We start from the raw sequence: 7625 nt of genomic DNA, 5'->3' as shown, positions 1-7625 counted from the left end.
CAGATAGAGCTCATTTGGCCCTTCGAGCCTGTACTCGCCCTCTCATGACGGAGCAAGTCACACAGTGCCTCTTCTCAGTCTTTTCCCTATAAGCCTGCGTTTGTTTTTCCTTTTTTTTAAGATAACAATCCAATTTGCTTTTGAAATCCTCCATTGCCCCTGCCTCCACCACACTGTCTGGATGAAAAAGATTTTCACCACAACTGAAATAACTCCCCAGAGGCTGGTATCCCGTCACCAAGTCCTCCTTTATTTACACATACACAGTCATAAAGATGTACAGCATGGAAACAGACCCTTCGGTCCAACCCGTCCATGCCAACCAGATATCCCAACCCAATCTAGTCCCACCTACCAGTACCCAGCTCATATCCCTCCAAACCCTTCCTATTCATATACCCATCCAAATGCCTCTTAAATGTTGCAATTGTACCAGCCTCCACCACTTCCTCTGGAGAGTCGCTGACACTGATCCAGCTCTTTCAGAGTGAACAGAGCCTCTGACTCTCCTGTTTATTTTATTAAACAATTACAAAACAGTTTACAGAAAAACAGTTAACATTTACAGTTGTATACAACAGCAATTTTACAAGGAAGAGGAGCAGCAACGCCAGGCCCCAAACCCTACCATTCAACCGGTTTACAGAGAGAGGAGGACAAACCTCAAGTCCCAGTTTCACATATGACAAGACAGTGACAATGACATTTGTACATAAAAATCTAATCCAGTTACATAAAAAACAGTGCATACAATACAGACCCAACAAGCCCCCGGGCCCTCCCACCTTCCGGCCACTCTAAGGCAGCCCATCCCTACACACCTTCCAGCTCTCGGTCCACCCCATGCCCCTTCCAGTTCTCGGTTTGCCCTGACACACCTTTCGACCACCTCTAGGACAACCCACCCGGGGTGACAGCGGTCAGGATGGCCTACCCACCTTCCGGCTTCACTAAGCACCCTCAGCACCTTTTGACCACCTCTGGGTCAGCCCACCCCTGTACCTGCCTGGGGTGACAGCGCTGAGGACAGCTACCCACCTTCTGCCCCTACGTACCATTGGGCTCTCACCCACCCCGATGCGTCATCCGGCCAGTGGACTATCCTGACATACCTTCCGGCCACCTCTAGGACAGCCCGTCCCCTTCCCTGGGATGACGGCGTGCAGGGTAGCTGTGAGAAACAAAGCTCACTCACTTCAATAATTTCAGTCCGAGACAAGATCTGAATCAGTAGTGTCATTTATTTTACACTTGCAAGTGGGTGTGATGTCCACAAGGCAGGGACAAAACACACTGAATTCAACAAATACTCGATTTATATAATTTGGTTCCTACTTTTTTAAAATTTCATTGTTTCCCCCCCTGTTTACATCCTCCACTTCCCTAAGACCGGTACCCATTACTCCTGTTTATCTCTTGTCTTATCCGGCCTTGTGTGTGACAAAAATGCTTATTCCTGTTCTCACAAGGCCATTTGACCTCCTCCTGCTGTGGGCACATCCTTGCCTTACCATTATTTACTCCCTCCATCTGTGCTGCCCTTCACAGCACCTTATCACTAAGCCCTTTTAATTGGGGTTTGTTCTTGTGTTTCTGTAAAAGTGGGAAACAGATCTTTATACCTACTGTTTATACACGCATATTTAGTTTAACTGCCTCTCCTCACAGCATTTTATCTCGTGCCTGTATTTTTTACCATTGTTTTGCAGTCCCGTTTCATTCTTGCATGCATTTTTAGCAAATACAAACTAACCAATTAGCATTTCCTCCACATAGTTTCCACTCTTGTTGACTCAGCTCCTGGCTGAAACAATTACACACTGATGTGAGTTCATTTATTTTTTGTATAATCAATTATAATTGCAGAAATAACATTAATTTACATATATCCCACAGTAGCCCACAACCCTTCCGGATCTCAGCCTGCCCCTACGCGCCTTCTGGCTCTCGGCTGCTCTGACGCACCTTCTGACCACCTCTAGGACAGCCCGTCCCGATCACCATTTCTCAGGATGACAGCGCTCAGAATGGCCTACCCATCATCTGGCTCTCAGGGTGACTGGCATCAGGGTGGCCTACCCACCCTCCAGCTTTTAGGACAGCCTACCAACCTTCAGGTTCACAGGATGGCCGACCCACCCTCTGGCTCTCGGGGTGACAGCTTTCAGGACGACCCAGGAGGTTCCCAGCTCACAGTAAGGCCTGCCAGACCCTGGGACACACGAGACAGTGCAGATGATAGACCCAACAAACACCACAATACAGTCAATAACCAAAAAAAAAACAGAGTCCTTTCTGGTACACAGTCCAAACAGAGTCTTCAAAATATAGAGTCCATTCCCAGGAATGGAGTCCACTCCAGTTTTTGAGGTGCATTGTCCAAAATGGAGTCCACTCCTGAAGGCAGCAAATGCACGCCCCACAAGTGTTCAGTCTCCATGGAGTCCTGGTCCATCCTTGGAGAACCAGGCCCACTCCCAGGAACACAGTATATTGTACAGGTGCAGTTAACTCAGGGGTTTGGTCCACTCCTGAAGGAAAGGTCTTCTCCCAAACTCCAGGATACAGCAAGTGCTCACCTCCCAGCACACACACAGGTGTTCAGTCTTCAGAGGCTCAGTCCCAGGGCTAGGCCTCCCCACAGGAACAGCTCCTCTGGTAAAACGTATGTCTTCCACAAGGGCTCAGTCCAAACACCAAAAAGAGTGAGGATACATTAAAAAAACTAGAGTCCAAGGGCTAAGCCCTACCACAAAATTAACATTGTCCTTTTCTCAAAAGTTAAAAAAAGAGTAACACAGGCTGTGACCAGCCTGTGAAACAACAATCCCCAATGAGAACCAAGTCACACCTGAAACACATTATGTGCATCAGGAGTTTAGAAATCAGACATCACTAAAGAAACATCAGTTAACAAACTGGCTAAATAATTCAGCCAGTTCAGGAATCAGGTTTCCCTCTCAAAAAGAGGGAAGCAGAAACTAACAGTAAAATACTGACTGTAGCACAAGCCAGCACTGAGTCAGTCCCCTAAACTGAGGAGATTCTGAATCTCCTGTTTCTATCTGTCAGCCAGGGCTCCCTGATTGGACCAGGTGAACAGCCCCAACCAGGGAACTCACGATTCTATGAGGTTCACCTGGCTGACCTCATTCAAATTTCTACAATGCCACTATTGCTTCTTTTGCCAATTACCTTAAATCTGTCCTTCTGGTTCTCAATCTTTATCATCTAAATGGTCTGGCCCTAATGGGCGGCATGATGGCTCAGTGGTTAGCATTGCTCCCTCACAGTGCCAGGGACCTGGGTTCAATTCCCACTTTGGGTGACTGTGTGGAGTTAGCACATTCTCCCTGCGTCTGTGTGGGTTTCCTCTGGGTGCTCCAGGTTCCTCCCACAATCCAAGGATGTGCAGGCCAGGTGAATTGGCCATGCTAAATTGCCCATACTGTTAGGTGCATTAGTCAGGGGTAAACATAGGGTAGGGGAATGGCTCTGGGTGGGTTACTCTTCAGAGGGCCGATGTGGATTTGCTAGGCCGAAGGGCCTGTTTCCATACTGTAGGGAATCTAGTCTAATTGCCAGACTACATGAACCAGATGGGCTTTTCCTGACAATTATCAAAAGGTGTGGTGCTGGAGGGTTGGGCAGCGTCCAGAGATAAGCCTCCCACCAGAATCCCTGGTGAAGGGGCTATGTCAGAAACATTGACTCTCCTGCTCCTCAGAAGCTGCCTGACCTGCTGTGCTTTTTACAGCGCCACACTTTTCAACTCTGACTCTCCTGCATCTGCAGTGCTCACTTTCTCCTTTCCCTGACAATTGGCAACAGTTTCATGGTCATCATTAGACTCTTAATTTCAGATTTTTATTGTTGAATTCTAATTCCATCATGGCAGGATTTGAACCCAGGTTCTCCAGGACATTATCTGGGTCTGAATAGCTTAGCGATAATACCACCAGGCCATCACCTTTCCTTCTGTTGCTTGTTTGGCAAGCTAGCACAGACATAATGGGCTGAATAGCCCCCTTCTATGCTGCAGTGATTGTGATTAAAGTTGGTGATTGTGGGACATGGCATTGGAATGGGGGATGTGGCTGGTGCTGAATTAGCAAGTGGAACTGTAGGTCTGGGAGCAGAGGTCTGAAATTGCAGCTAGCTGGCTCCGTCACTACCTGACCTGCGAGACTTTTACTGCTGACATGATTTAAAAAGCCTTTCTTTCTCTCCCTCACCTTGACAAACACCATGCTCAGCACATAAGTACAGGTCCTGTCGAGGAAAGCTGTAATACAAACACAGCAAGTGTGTAAACACACAGGCACGACTTGAATTTGAGACAGCCCTAGTGTTGAACCTCAAGGTTAGTCCAATATATTTTTACTGTGTGGGTTTTATTGCTGCTGGGAAGGTGCAGGCACTGATTGTAACCTCAACAGCATTGCAGCTATCTGTTCCCCCCACCTTCAAACCCCCAGTGGGATATACAATGCTTGTGCATGAAAATAACAGAAAACAGAGTCTGCTGGAGAAACTCAGCAGGTTTGATACGCTTGCCTTCATTGGTCCATGTATTGAGTATAGGAGTTGGGCAGTCATGTTGTGGATGTACAGAACATTGGTTAGGCCATGTTTGGAATATTGTGTGCGATTCTGGTTTCCTTGGTATCGTTAAACTTGAGAAGGTGCCGTAAAGATTTACAAAGGATATGGGCCAAATGCTGGCAAATGGGACAAAATTAATTTAGGATAATTGGTTGGCATGGACAAGTTGGAGCGATGGGTCTGTTTCCTTGCTATACAGTTCTATGACGCTGACTCTACTGGGTACAGCATCCACTTCCTATCAGTGAGGTAACCTGTCTTTATGTCTCAGGGAGAAAAGTATATCTTGTGAATGTGCAAAAAGTCAACCTCATCAGTTAAGTTAAAAAAAATTTAAAGTGAAGGCAGGAGTGACCCTTCACTGGGACTGAGTGTTTGTGAAGGATATTGCTGTGTAAAGGATTGAATCTTTGTTTTTGCTGTTTATATATGATTTTTCCAAATTGTCACACACACATTTAGTTTATTTTCTCTTTTGTATAATAAACTTGTGGCTGTTCGATAAAAGTCTATTGACAGCCATTCGGGAGTACGTTCAGTGAGTGACTACCACAGAAACAAAATTGCAAAAAGTAAAACTTATGGTCTATCAGGTCAGGTTTCACTCTTGAATCTGACTTGAACAGTATTACTTACCATCAGGGTTAACAAAAGATTAACTGAATGGATTTTTGAAAAGTTGTAGCCACAATCTTATGAATTTCCATAAAGAAATATTTAAACACAGAAGTCAAAATTGTTTGATCAATGTTATTTTGAATGGTTTTTTTGCTCAATTCTAGGCGAGGAGGCCTTTTCAACCAAACGGCATTTGTGAAAGTGAAATATGCTGGGAAATCGAACCCTTTAATCACTCTGTATCAGCATAAAATTACATTGCATTTATTATATTCCAAATATATTACTTCCCACTGCCTTGCAAAGCCAGCCAACATAATCAAAGACCCCTCCCACCCCACTTATAATCTCTTCCAACCTCTTACATCAGGGAGAAGATATAAAAACTTAAACACATGGACCAACAGATTGAAGAACAGCTTCTTCCCTGCTATTATTAGCCTTCTGAATGGACCTCTCAAATTTCAAATTTAATGTTGATCTCGAACTTTGTGCATTTTCTTTGCAGCCATAACACTATTCCTCGCTCTGTTCTATCACCCTAATGCACTTTGTACGGTATGATCTGCTCCTGTACTGCACGCAAAACAAAACTTTTCACTGTACCTAGGTACATGTGACAATAATAAATCAAACTGAAACCAAATCAGTACATAAGCTTACATTTACATAGCATTTTTCTCATCCTCAGGATTTATTGCCAATAAAGTATTTTTGAAGTGTGGTTGTTGCTGTAAGATAGGAAACACAGCAGCCAATTTATGAGAAGCTCCAAGAAACAGCAATGAGATAAGTGTCCCGATAATCTGTTTTTAACAGTATTGCTTGAAGGATAAATATTGGCCAGGGCACCAAAGAGAACTCCCAAGCTGTTGTGCAAAAATTGCTATAGAATATTTTACATCCACGTAAGAGGTCAGATAGGGCCTTAATTTAGTGTCTTGTCTGAAATACCATACCTCTGACTGTGCACCAGATTGGAGTGTCAGTCCAGATTATCGGCTCAGCTCTCTGGATAGGATTATGAACTCACTACCTTCTGTCACAGAGAAGAAAGTGCAATCAACTGAGCCTCAACTGACACTAACACACAGTGAATGTTACTTAATAGATTTTTTTTGAAGAAAGAACTAGCTAAATATTTTTGGAAAGGTAATTTATTTTTGTGTTTTAAAATGGCACTGTAGAGTGGTGACACTATACAACTGTATTTTGTATTTTGTAACAAAATAAAACTGTCAACAAATAATTCAAAGCAAATCAAATCAAATAAAGGTTTTTGTGCTGCATACATACAGAGGTAATTAAATGCTTGGTGGTACCAGAGTTTGTAAGGTCATATAGAGTATCTTGCAATTAACCCAGGAATGATGACCTCCTAGAAATTAGTATAGAAGTGCCAAATGCTTAAACAACATCGAGCCAAATTGGTAATTTGTAAGTTTCCCCAAATTTTTCAACTTCAAGACTAAAAAAAAATCAGAAACCTGCCTAACCCTGATCTGACACTGCAGAATAAATAATTAACAAACACAGAGAACACTGGAGAAATTCAGCAGATCCAGCAGCATCTATGGAGAAAGAAACAGTTACATAGAACATAGAAACGTACAGCGCAGTACAGGCCCTTCGGCCCTTGATGTTGTGCCGATCTTTTATCTGACTCTAAGATCAAACTAATCTACATACACTTCATTGTGCCTATCCAAGAGTTGCTTAAATGTCCGTAATGTATCTGACTCTACTACCATTGCTGGCGGTGCATTCCACTGACCCACCACTCTGTGTAAAGAACCAACTTCTGACATCTCCCCCAATCTTTCCTGCAATCACCTTAAAATTATGCCTCCTCGTGATAGACATTTCTACCCTAGGAAAAAAGTCTCTGGCTATCCACTCTGTCTAAGCTTCTCATCATCTTGTACACCTCTATCAAGTCACCTCTCATCCTTCTTCGCTCCAATGAGAAAAGCCCTAGCTCCCTCAACCTTACTTCATAAGACATGCCCTCCAGTCCAGGCAGTATCCTGGTAAATCTCCTCTGCACCCTTTCGAAAACTTCCACGTCCTTGCTATAATGAGGCACCCAGAACTGAATACAATATTCCAAGAGTGGTCTAAACAGGGCTGTAAAGAGCTGCAGCATAACCAAACAGCTCTTAAACTCAATCCCCCGATAATGACAGCCAACACATCATACGCTTTCTTGACATCTCTATCAACTTGGGTAACAAATTTGAGGGATCCATGGACATGGACCTTATGATCTCACTTTTCCTCCACACTGCCAAACTTCTGGCCTTTAATCTTGTATTCTGTATTCAACTTCAACCTTCCAAAATGAATCACTTCACACTTTTCCAGGTTGAATTCCATCTGCCACTTGTCAGCCCAGTTCTGCA

This window comes from Hemiscyllium ocellatum, chromosome X (assembly GCF_020745735.1).
Source record: "Hemiscyllium ocellatum isolate sHemOce1 chromosome X, sHemOce1.pat.X.cur, whole genome shotgun sequence".
NCBI lineage: Eukaryota > Metazoa > Chordata > Chondrichthyes > Orectolobiformes > Hemiscylliidae > Hemiscyllium > Hemiscyllium ocellatum.
This window is presented reverse-complemented; position numbering follows the sequence as displayed.